Raw genomic sequence first — 12,865 nt, 5'->3', positions numbered from 1 at the left:
ACCTTCCTTTTGAGATGCACCGAGTCAAGAAGAGAAACAATATCCTAGAGAAATTAAATACTGATATTGAAATGAATAAATTCATAAAGAAAACAAATTTTATGTAAAAATTAGATATTGATCAAAGTAATTACCACGCTTTTGTTTTACTCAACAAACTTTTAATTTATGAAAGGAATGTTGTTTTTTTCCAGATAATTAGGTTGATTCTATACTTGGATCAACTCCAATGTTGGATGAAAGAATGATATGATCACCAGCAGAATGTTATCACTAATATTGTGTGATTCTCGATGGAGCGTGAACACCCCTTCGATAATTTAATTACCCCAAAGGTGGCTTCCATCCTCTTCCCTCTCTCTCTCTCTCTCTCTCTCTCTCTCTCTCTCTCTCTCTCTCTCTCTCTCTCTCTCTCTCTCACACACACACATCGTGACTCCCTCATTATTTCTCTCCCTATCTCCCCCATCTCGCTCTCTCTCGTTCTCTCTCTCTCTCTCTATTTCTCCCCCCCCCCCATCTCTCTCTCTTTGTTACTCCCTTTCATCCATCCTCTAGTTATATATCTTTGTCTCTCCCTATATTCTTATATGCCTCTCTATATCACCGCCCCTCTATATCTCTATCTCCTCTTTCCCCATATATACCTATATTTCCCTCCATATATACATGTCTCTCTCCCTCCCCCTTCCTCTCACTCTATGTCTTTTTCTCCCTCCCTCTTCCTCTCACACTATGTCTCTCTCTCTCCCCACTCTTTCCCCCTTAACCCCTTCTCTATCTCTCTCTCTCTCTCCAACTTTGTTTCTATATTCCCCCCTCTCCTTCTCTCTCTACATATCTATCTATATATTTGTCACTCCTTCCTCTCTCCTATCTCTATTTCTTCTTCCCTCCATCACTCCCTATAACCCCATCCAATTCTATCTTTGATTCCCTCCCTTACTACTTCACTCCCTCCCTTCCTATCTACCACCCTACTCTCTCTCCCACTTCCCATGTTTTTCTATAACTACCTCAATCCCTTAATATTTCATTCACAAAACCCCCTTTCAACAATATCACCCCTTCTCTCCCTCACCCCATCTACTCTCCCTCCTTCTCTCCTCCTCTCCTTCTCTCTCTTCCCTTTCTCTGTTAGATCCCTATACCACTGGTGTAGCCCCTTATTGTTATTAGTGCAACCCCCTTATTGTATTCTTGTGCCCATGTATTCCCCATATTTCTATTATTGTGCCCCATAGAAGCCCACTATTTTTCTTGTTGTGCCCTTACAATATTATTGTTATGTCGACTTTGAATATATTGTGACCCCTTAGACTCCTATATATACAAAGGAGGTATTTTCATTTGTATCATCCAAGAATTGTTCATTTGTGTAATGCAAAGGAGGTTACCCCCTCGAAGAGGCTGAATTTGAAGTCGTTGATCTATCTTTTCTTCTATTTTGTGAGTTGGTTGCATAAAATTTGGTATAACTTTGCCGCAAAATTGAATGAAATAATAGGCAAATCAACTTCGCAATGAAAGAAGTTTTGATCTAGGCGACTAGGTATCTTTACAGCTAAAACCATACAAACAAATGTCCCTCAAGCAAGATAAGAAGGATAACAAAGTATCACCAAAGTACTATGGTCCTTACAAGGTGTTGCAAAATATTGGTACTATGGCATACAAATTGGAGCTTCTTGCATATTCTCGAGTGCACCTAGTTCTCCACGTTGCATGCTTAAATAAGGTTATAGGTGGCAACCTCCCAGTTCAAACAATATTGTCAGAACTTGACAAGGAAGGAAAAATCATATTGGAACCTGAAGAATTCATCGAAAAAAGAGTCTGATAGCTATGAAATCAATCAATTTCAGAGTATCTCATCAAGTGGAAGAACTTACCTACTGAAGATTCCACATGGGAGGATGATAATTTTATACAGAAGCATCCAAAACTACTCAAGCATAGAGGAAAACACTTTTTTGGAGGTTAGTGGCATGTCAAGTCCCTATACCACTAGTGTAGCCCCTTCTTGTTATTAGTGAAACCCTCTTATTGTATTGTTGTGCCCATGTAGTCCCGATATTGTTATTATTGTGATCCATAGAAGCCCACTATTGTTATTGTTGTGCCCTTACAATATTATTGTTATGTTGGCTCTGATTATATTGTGACCCCTTAGACTCCTATAAATAGAAAGGAGGTCTTGTCATTTGTATCATCCAAGAATTGCTCATTTTTGTAATGTAAAGGAGGTTGCCCCCTCGAAGAGGCTGATTTTGAAGTCGTTGATCTATATTTTCTTGTATTTTTTGAGTTGGTTGCATAACATTCTCTCTCCTATCTCCCTCACTTTCTCTCTATATCTTCTCCAATTTCTCTCTCTCTCTCTCTCTCTCTCTCTCTCTCTCTCTCTCTCTCATATTCCATCTCTCTCCCTTTATCTCCCCGAACTCCATATTTATCTCCCTCCCTCTCTCCATATCTCTCTCTCCCTCTATATACCACCTCCATATTTGGGTGTATCTCCCTTATCCTCTCCTTCTCTCTCTCCCTCATTCTCATTTTCCCCTCCCCAACTCTCTCTTTATCTCTCTCTCTCTCTCACACATACAAACACACACATTCTCTCCCCCCTTTCTTCCTCCCTCTTTCCTCTCCAAATCTATCTCTATCTCCCTCCCTCTATCCTCCTAATCCCTCCCCCCCCCCCACCTTACTCCCTCTTTATCTCTCTTCCTCGCTTCCCTCCTCACCCCCCCCTTATTATATTTCTTTATCCCTCCCTTAATCCTTGATTCATATAAACCCCCCTCCAACTCGCTCGCTCTTTCTATTCCTTCCAACATTACATTTATCTCCCTCCCTCTCTATCTCTACCCTCTAGTGATATCTCTATCTCCCTCCCTTTATCCTTCTCTATCTTTCCCTCCCTCTCTCCCTCTATCTTTTTCATTCTCTTCCCCCCACACCATCTATACATCTCTTAATATTCCTCTCTCTTCCTCTACCACTCTCTCCCTGTCCGTCTCTTCCTCCCCCCCCCACTCTCTCTCAATCCCTCCTTCACAACAACTCCCCTCCAACTTTGCCTCGCTCTTCCTCCATGTGTCAACCACAAATATATACCTCCCTCTCCCTTCCATACTCTCTTTCCTTATCTCTATCATTTTTTGAATTTCACTCACTCCGTTCCCTCACTAACTTGTTCTTCACCAACCCTCCTCTCTCTCTTTATTTTTCTCTTTATATCCCTTAGACCCTCTATCCCTCCCTCTCTCACCTTTCCCACACCGAACCCCGCCCAAATCATTTCTGATGTGTTAAAGTCACTAACCATAGGAGGACATGCACATTCCTAACACTAGAAAAGTGCATGTATTTTTGGCACTAGGAATGTGAACACATTATTGGTGCTATGGACATGCACATGGTTTTAGTGTTAGGAATGCACATTTGATTTTCTGACTTTAATTTTCTCTTGGATGGAATCTTATGTGCATGATGACTTGGTTGCTTCAGATATAGTTTTGTGATCAAGAATATATGTGTGTGTGTTTGTGTGTGAAATAAAAATGTTTATTTCTTTTAATACATTTTTCTCTTGACATGTCAAAATCTTAAAATGCATCCCTCTATTTTTTCTATAACTTTTTGGGGCCTTAACCATATGGAAAAATATATGTATATCATTCACTAGAGGATGTTAAGACCTACAATCTTAAAAAAGAAAAGAATGGATTGTTTGATAATGTTAAGATCCTTTAGGTTGCACTAATGTAAATCCCTATAATTTCAAGGCTATAATAACTTATATATATATATATCTATATCTATATATATAGATATATATATATATATACATATATACATACATACATACATACATACATACATACATACATATATAATGAGATTGTAAAATTTAGAAAAATAGTTGTGCACAAGAAAATATGTTCTCTAAAAATCCACAATTTTTAATAGAAAGGTTACAATATTTAGATACTCAAAGTGTTAGGGTCTAACCCTAACTCCTTTATTAATGTAATAATCCCAAGGGGCCCCGTAAGAGTCATGTTAGTTAGTTTTGTTGGCATTATGAGATAAGTGTTGTCCTTGATGGCAAACCACACTGATGACAAATCATAGTGTAGAAGGTCAGCAGCAAGGAATTGATGATCAGACTATAAGAAGAAGAGAAAATTCATATGCGCAGGTTCATTAAGCCCAAGTCGCGTATACATGCTGGTTCGCTATATACCAAGTCGCGTATACGCAAGTTCGCTATATACCAAGTAGGGTATACACGCAGGTTCATGAACGGAAAAGAGCGTACGTGTCGGAAAGCTTACTTTTGGTCCGTGGTAGTTAGTCCTCGGTACTTGAGCCTATGTTTTTGGACCAAAGTATCTCGACAGACGTGTTGATCCCTAGTATTGAGTTGATGGTATTGTTTTACTATGGTTTTGGACCGTGGTATTATGAAAGGCATAAACCTATATAAGGAGAAGATCATTAGGCCAAAAGGTGTGAGAGAGTAATGAATATCTGATGATGTGTGAGATCCAAATGCTGGTTATGGGTTGGTGATCTGAACCATGGTTTCACTCATGTGGAGGATGATGAACTATGGAACGGGATCTCAAGGCTTGGAATGATTATCTTCATATGGTTTGACTGTGGATAGACTAGATCTATTGACGCATGTTTATTATTATGATATGGGTATGTTTTGATGTCTGATATAGCTGCGGAATTATAAGTTAGGATTTGCAGATCTGTACGCAGGTTGTCTTTGGCAAAAGAGCGTATACACGCAGGTTGGGTTTGTCCAAGTAGCGTATACAATGTGAAGTATGATATTTGCAGATGAAGTTGGATCTGGTTATTGTTATGTTGTCTATGTTTTTGACAGGGTTTCAGTGATTCAGTATTGGGTGATTCAGAGATTGATGATGCAGGTTGTTTTATGGATCCAGTATGAAAATGTATGAAACGTGGTCCCGGGAAGATCATAGAGTTCAATAGGCTGGTGCCTACGTACTGGTAAACATATCAGCCAATACAAGAGCCAGGGGGTTGTAGCTCCCTTCCAGGAGCAGCTGGAGAATGAGTAAAGGTTGGAGCATTCTGTAGGCAGGCACCTACGTACTAGTAAATGGATCGGCTAGTACAAGAGCTAAGAGGGTTGTAGCCCTCTGCAGGTTGTAGCCTGCGTGCTGGTAAAGGACTGCACCAGTACATTGTAAAAGAAGTTTCTTATTAAAGGAAGATAGAAACAAATTGCAGCAGGTGGTTTTCACCCACATTGGGTTTCCACCTTATATCATGGTGTTCATGTGTGTGCCTTATGTGTGATGATCTGTTCTATTATACTGCACCTGTTTACTGTTAATATGGTTAATAATGTTCTGATGCATTTACTGAAGATAAGCTAACTGAATCATAAGATTACTGCATGTACGCTAGTTTCCCTTAACGAAGTCGCGTATATACGCTGATATCCTTAACTGAAGCTGCGTGTATGAATCTGAGTATGAAATTGAAAAGTTTTATCTGATCTGATAATACTGATTCACCCCCCCTCTCAGTATTATTTCCAACAATTGGTATCAGAGCAGGTCCTTTGATAGAAGCTTGATCGCTTGAAGGAGATCCGTGGAACAATGGGAAAGAAGCTTAAGAAGAAAGCTCATAAGAAGAAGAAGACATCTCAGAAGGACTATGATAGTGGGAGAATCGATTGGGGATTAGGTATAAGAAGCTCTTCAGATTCAGAATCAGACTCAAAATCATTATCAGGTATGAATGTGTTATCCCCTGATGTTCCAGCTATATTTCCTTGTGAAAGAGATGGAAGTGATAGTGAAACTACTGAACTTGCTTTTATGGGTGAGCAAGAAAAATATCAAATAGAGGCAGTATTTAGAAGGCTTACAGACAAAATTAAAGATCAACAAGATCTATTGAAAAAAAGGGAATGTGCTTTCAAAGAAGAAGTTACCAAACTAAAAGCTCAATCAGAGGAAGGAAACAAGGTAAGAAAGTTACTCAAGGACAGGGAAAATCAATGTCAAAAGTTGCAGGGTGAAGTGACATCATTAAGAGATGAAGTCAACAAAAGAAGCACAACCATCAAGAAACTCAGAGATAGATCCAGTTACTATGAAAGTCTTGAAGCCACGATCCGCTCACTAAAGGAAGATCTTGAAGAATCAAAGAAGCAGAATAAAGATCTACTCCAAGCTATTGAAAAACAGGTAAACGAAGATATCAGCTTAAAATCTGAACTGGAATGTGCCTTCAGAATTCGTCAAATGCAGCAGGATCTGAATGAAGAGCAAGAAAAGGAGATTCTCAAACTAAGGCATCAGTTGGAAGAAGGAAGGGAAGCTGAAGAAGACATAAAGAAGCAATGTCTAGAAAAGGAGGAACAACTTCAAGTTGAGGTAAATATCTTGGAAGGTAAATTAGAAGAAAAGGATAAACTATTGAGATTTCAAGATAGTACTAAAGCCTTGGATGATCTTCTTAGTAGTCAAAGGTCTCCTATTATCAAGACTGGTCTTGGTTTTCATGAATCTGTTGAAGGTGAATCTAGTTCACAAGGTAAGGCAAGGAACTATAACGAGAAATCCAAAATGATCAACAAGGAGATAAAAGGTCAATCTCATCATCAACCAAGGAAAGAAATTCTTCAAAGAAAATCTTTTACTCCTCCTATGAATAATGTTGAATGTTATGTATGTCATAATCTTGGACATGTTGCAGCCAGATGTGGAAGAAGAAGAGTTCAAGACCATCATGCAGAAAGATCTCCACATTCAAGGCACTTTAATGGATATTGCTTTGCTTGCAATATGTTTGGTCACAAAGCTGCTGATTGCTACAGGAGGAATATGAAACATGTAAGATTTTATGCATGTAACAAGCTTGGACATATAGCAAAGGAATGCAGGAACAAAGGACGAACATCTCACCAAAAAGAGAAAACAACATCACACATGAAGATATGGAAGAAGAAGGAAGTTCAGCCAGAAAGATGTGGCACAGCACAAAATACTCAGGTTCAACACAACACAGACATAATAAACTCAGAGGGAGCTGAAGGTGTAAAACTTCAGTGTCCTGAAACTCATACGCAAGTTTCATAAATTGAAGTCGCGTATATACGCGAGTTATACACTACAAAGTCGCGTATATGTCAGTCTGTGGAAATGCAGTGGGGAGAGGCTCAGAAAAGGGGTCTGATATGATTCAATCCAATATCTGCTCTATTGGTTAACAGTTACAGTCTGCTAAGAATGTCTTGAAATGTCTTGATACTTGTAAGATGCTAGAAGTGTTTTAATCCTAACTTGATGATGATGATGTCTTGATGCTTACTACTGATGTATGCATGTTCAGATCTAATAGCAAACAGATGGCACAGGTTGAGGGGGAGAATATGCCTTTAATATTGCATTGTTGGCATTATGGTTGATAGTCCTTGGTGATGATGCTTATGATATGTTGTGGCTATAAGTTGATCTCATATGTTTCTTGGGGTTATATATACTTGATGATCAGATCATATTAGTGGATTGGTTCTTAGATGGTGCATATATGATGATTCTCATAAGGACAGGGAGCAGTACAAAGCTTAACTCACAATATTCATTACTTGATGCTGCTGACATATAATATTGCTATGATGCAAGATTCCTACAGTTCTTGGTGCCTGTATGGATGAGGATTGTTGATGTTTGCTCAAAGCTGGTAGAGATGATGATGATGAGCTCTTATCTATATGATGATAGGTTGATACTTACATATGTTGATTGATGCAGATGTTCCCAAGTAATAATACTTGGATCATGTAGATCTTGACGTTGATGTAATGGCTATGGTGGTTTCACATATAATGTGAATGATTTCACGATGATGTTTAAAAGGAGGAGTTGACATCTATGTTCAGACATACCTTGTTGTAGGACAGTTACAAGTTGCTAATATGAAAATGATTGTACGCGAGTTTCATAAGGCCTATCCACATATATACGCTTGTTTATGTGGATGCAGACGCGTATATGGAGTTTTGAAGGAAATCAGCAGGGACAGATGTTGGTTGCAGAGAGTCTGATATGGGTCTGACAGAGACCATCTGGCACAGGTTCAGGGGGAGCTGATAATCTTCCAATGATGCATTGTTGGCATTATCTTAGAAGCTTTTGGTTCTAGTTCACATTTGTTGTTGGTTTCAGGTGGAACAAAGGCGAAAGGAGAACAGAAGGATCTCTTGGTTGCTGCTCTGAATGGTGATTGACAGATGCTGCCAATATCAGTTATTGGTGACATTCATAAGTCTTGCTCTAGATATTTCGTCTCTATGACATATATCTCTTTTGTGGTATCTCTTTCATGGTGTCAAGGTCATGTAACAGCCTATTTTGGTTTCCCCACTATGCCTGGGATGATTGATGCAATGTGATTGGTTGTCATATGTAAACTTTTGATGTATCCCCACTTGGTTGGGTGGATGAGTCAATTTTTTGTATATCCTCACTTAGTTGAGAGATGGATGTATGTATGAGTCTTTGGTGATAGGAAGGTCTTTAATGATGTATAGAATTATGTTCTTCTTGAAGAACATCTTTTGCAGATCTTACCTACAGTCAGGAAGAGCATGAACAACACACTTCAGCAGTACAGAGACTCGGCATGTACTCAGGGGGAGCATGGACAGATTGGTACACTTTGGCATATACAAAGGGGGAGATCATTCAGAGATTTTAACATATACTCAGGGGGAGTATGGACAACGAAATGTTCAGCAAAGGAAGAGAACATCTTGGTCCACCCTTTGCCCTTGATGTCAAAGGGGGAGAGTGATTTGGTGTTGTTGCCATCAAGTCCAAAGGGGGAGATTGTTGGCATTATGATGCATGTGTTGTACTTGATGGCAACCCTCTCATAGAAGAACATCTCACTTATGTATAACTGGATGAATCTTCAGAAGAGATATCAGATGTGACTGATGGAGGACAGCTCAAAGGAATCAGATGATAGTTCTAAGTGTAACAAGTTAGCTTTGCCATCAAGTCCAAAGGGGGAGATTGTTGGCATTATGAGATAAGTGTTGTCCTTGATGGCAAACCACACTGATGACAAATCATAGTGCAGAAGGTCAGCAGCAAGGAATTGATGATCAGACTATAAGAAGAAGAGAAAATTCATATACGCAGGTTCATTAAGCCCAAGTCGCGTATACACGCTGGTTCGCTATATACCAAGTCGCGTATACGCAGGTTCGCTATATACCAAGTAGGGTATACACGCAGGTTCATGAACGGAAAAGAGCGTACGTGTCGGAAAGCTTACTTTTGGTCCATGGTAGTTAGTCCTCGGTACTTGAGCCTATGCTTTTGGACCAAAGTATCTCGACAGACGTGTTGATCCCTAGTATTGAGTTGATGGTATTGTTTTACTATGGTTTTGGACCGTGGTATTATGAAAGGCCTAAACCTATATAAGGAGAAGATCATTAGGCCAAAAGGTGTGAGAGAGTAATGAATATCTGATGAAGTGTGAGATCCAAATGCTGGTTATGGGTTGGTGATCTGAACCATGGTTTCACTCATGTGGAGGATGATGAACTATGGAACGGGATCTCAAGGCTTGGAATGATTATCTTCATATGGTTTGACTGTGGATAGACTAGATCTATTGACGCATGTTTATTGTTATGATCTGGGTATGTTTTGATGTCTGATATAGCTGCGGAATTATAAGTTAGGATTTGCAGATCTGTACGCAGGTTGTCTTTGGCAAAAGAGTGTATACACGTAGGTTGGGTTTGTCCAAGTAGCGTATACAATGTGAAGTATGATATTTGCAGATGAAGTTGGATCTAGTTATTGTTATGTTGTCTATGTTGTTGACAGGGTTTCAGTGATTCAGTATTGTGTGATTCAGAGATTGATGATGCAGGTTGTTTTATGGATCCAGTATGAAAATGTATGAAACGTGGTCCCGGGAAGATCGTAGAGTTCAATAGGCTGGTGCCTACGTACTGGTAAACATATCAGCCAGTACAAGAGCCAGGGGGTTGTAGCTCCCTTCCAGGAGCAGCTGGAGAACGAGTAAAGGTTGGAGCATTCTGTAGGCAGGCACCTACGTACTAGTAAATGGATCGGCTAGTACAAGAGCTAAGAGGGTTGTAGCCCTCTGTAGGTTGTAGCCTGCGTGCTGGTAAAGGACTGCACCAGTACATTATAAAAGAAGTTTCTTATTAAAGGAAGATAGAAACAAATTGCAGCAGGTGGTTTTCACCCACATTGGGTTTCCACCTTATATCATGGTGTTCATGTGTGTGCCTTATGTGTGATGATCTGTTCTGTTATACTGCACCTGTTTACTATTAATATGGTTAATAATGTTCTGATGCATTTACTGAAGATAAGCTAACTGAATCATAAGATTACTGCATGTACGCTAGTTGCCCTTAACGAAGTCGCGTATATACGCTGATATCCTTAACTGAAGCTGCGTGTATGAATCTGAGTATGAAATTGAAAAGTTTTATCTGATCTGATAATACTGATTCACCCCCCCTCTCAGTATTATTTCCAACAAGTTTAATAAATAAAGGTCTTATGAATTGTAAGTGGTTGACCCACATTATAAAAAAGGGACCACAATTAGTTATAATGGGTCATGGTTAATAAATAAAGTGGTTGACCCACATTATGTAAGGGACCACAAGTAGTTAGGGTTTTGGGTCTCAAGAAATAATATAATGTCGAATATGTGAAGGAAATATTTTTTTTTGTTGTTTATTTGAGTTCTACTCTACTAGAGTTTGTCCCCTCGAAGAGGCAATGAATAGTGTTTGTTGCAGATCTTAATAAAATATTTATGTTGTTCTCATCTCATCCTATTATGTTTCTATGGTATTATGGACATATTCAATCTTTTGATTTTTCAGTAGGTCAAGCATATTACAAGTCGTATTATATCCTTTTCATAGTCCAGCCTCACCACCAATTTTAGCCAAAAAAAAATTTTTAGGATAAAGACATGTTCCGACATCTTCAAACTACAAATATTTCTTGTTACATACATAAACCTACGGTTCAGGAGGAATACATACATGAACTACAAGATGTGGTCACATATGTTGGACTCCCTTGTAACCCCTATTGGTACCCCTTCGAGCAAAAGTGAATCATAAAACACCTGTACATGGACTGAACTTCCAAATACCTCTGGTATATCAGAATCCCCGCAAGGTTACCATGAAACCAAACCCTAGAGAATTTGTTAGATGTCTTTCTACTATAATACACTGAGAACAACACTTGGGTTAATTACTCGCACATACCTTGGGTAGTCAAGTAGTATGGTTAAGGGCATGGTCGATCCTCCTTAGTAAGCACCCTACAAGATTAGGATGAGTACTGCACCTGACATTCCTTTACTGCCCTAGTTCTCTCTCTCCTATTCATTGGCCATCACATCTTACAGTATCCAAAAGTTTGGGATTCTGTCGTAGCAGTACATATTAGATCTTGGTGTATCTAGTCGTTAGGGTTTCTTCTACCACAATACATATTAGATATTGTCATATCCAACAATTGGGATTTCTATTACTACAATTTCTTGCATTATCTAGGTGTTGGGGTTACCACCATTGAAGTAGAGACCATTGGGACCACCAAATTATTATACATTTTGTAGTATTGATATTTTAGGATTTCAGTTGTTGCAATATTGATCAGCTAGGAGTAAAACTCTTATCAAAGTAGAAAAAGAGTTTGGTGGTCACAATATTCAGGTTGCAAAAGACCTATCCCTATGGAGTTAAGACGATAAGTTGATTACAGTGATACCATTCGTCAGTAAGCATCCATTTTTCTGCGGTCCCAAAATTTTCAAAAGTGCCTTCAAGTGACCTAAATCATCGATTTCCCAGTCTTTCACCCATCAAAACCATACTAATTTGAAGTAACAAAAATAAAATATGACTTAGGCTATTGCATGGTATATATAAGGACTATGGAAAACCTTGAGAAAAGAATCAAAGATCTAGAAGAAAACCACCTTGCCAAAATCCATGAGGCAATGTAAAAGGGATTGACACCCATACAAATTATCCTCAAGGATAAAGGCTCCATGGGGGAAGGGGGACCATGTTGATGGAGACTAGGATGGGGAATCTAGCCACCCTAGATATGAGGGGTATCATCCTTTCCAAAGGGGTCACCACTATTCTAACAATAGGACACCCAACATTGACATGCACAAATTTGATGGTTCTAATCCAACAATGTGGGTGGTACAAATCGAAAACTATTTTCAACTCAACCATATATGGGATCGTGAAACCAAAATGCACGTTGGATCTCTTTATTTGGATAAATAATGCTAGCATTGGTGGAAATGGAATCAGAAATGCTATGCAGGAAAGACAACTTGGAATGTGTTCTCTAAAGCCATTTGTGCCCATTTTGACAGGAATTATCGCCTTTCAGGTCATCTCACCAAGCTCAAAAAAACTAGTAAACTTTGAGACTACATCACTGCCTTTGAACAGTTGGCCATCAGGACATAGGGCCTTAGGGATGCCTCATATCTACATTGTTTTAGTAGTGGCCTAAAGGAAGACATCTAGACACATGTTAGAATGCATCAATTAAATACTTGGTTGGAATCTTGTCACAAAGCGTTAGATGTAGAAACTGTTATTACTTCCCAATACGGTTGTCCTTCATTCACCTCAAATAATATTCCCACCCCTAGTGGCACCACCCAAGCTATTGAGGTGCATAAGGTGTCACTTGTGAAAATGGCTGAAAGCAGAAAACAAGGATTGTGTTACTATTATGATGAAAAA

The sequence above is a fragment of the Pinus tabuliformis genome, chromosome 4_1, assembly GCF_031772625.1.
Source record: "Pinus tabuliformis cultivar Carrire ecotype Pingquan chromosome 4_1, CPIR1, whole genome shotgun sequence".
Taxonomy (NCBI): Eukaryota; Viridiplantae; Streptophyta; class Pinopsida; order Pinales; family Pinaceae; genus Pinus; species Pinus tabuliformis.
The sequence above is the reverse complement of the archived record's forward strand: the minus strand, read 5'-3'. Positions refer to the sequence as shown.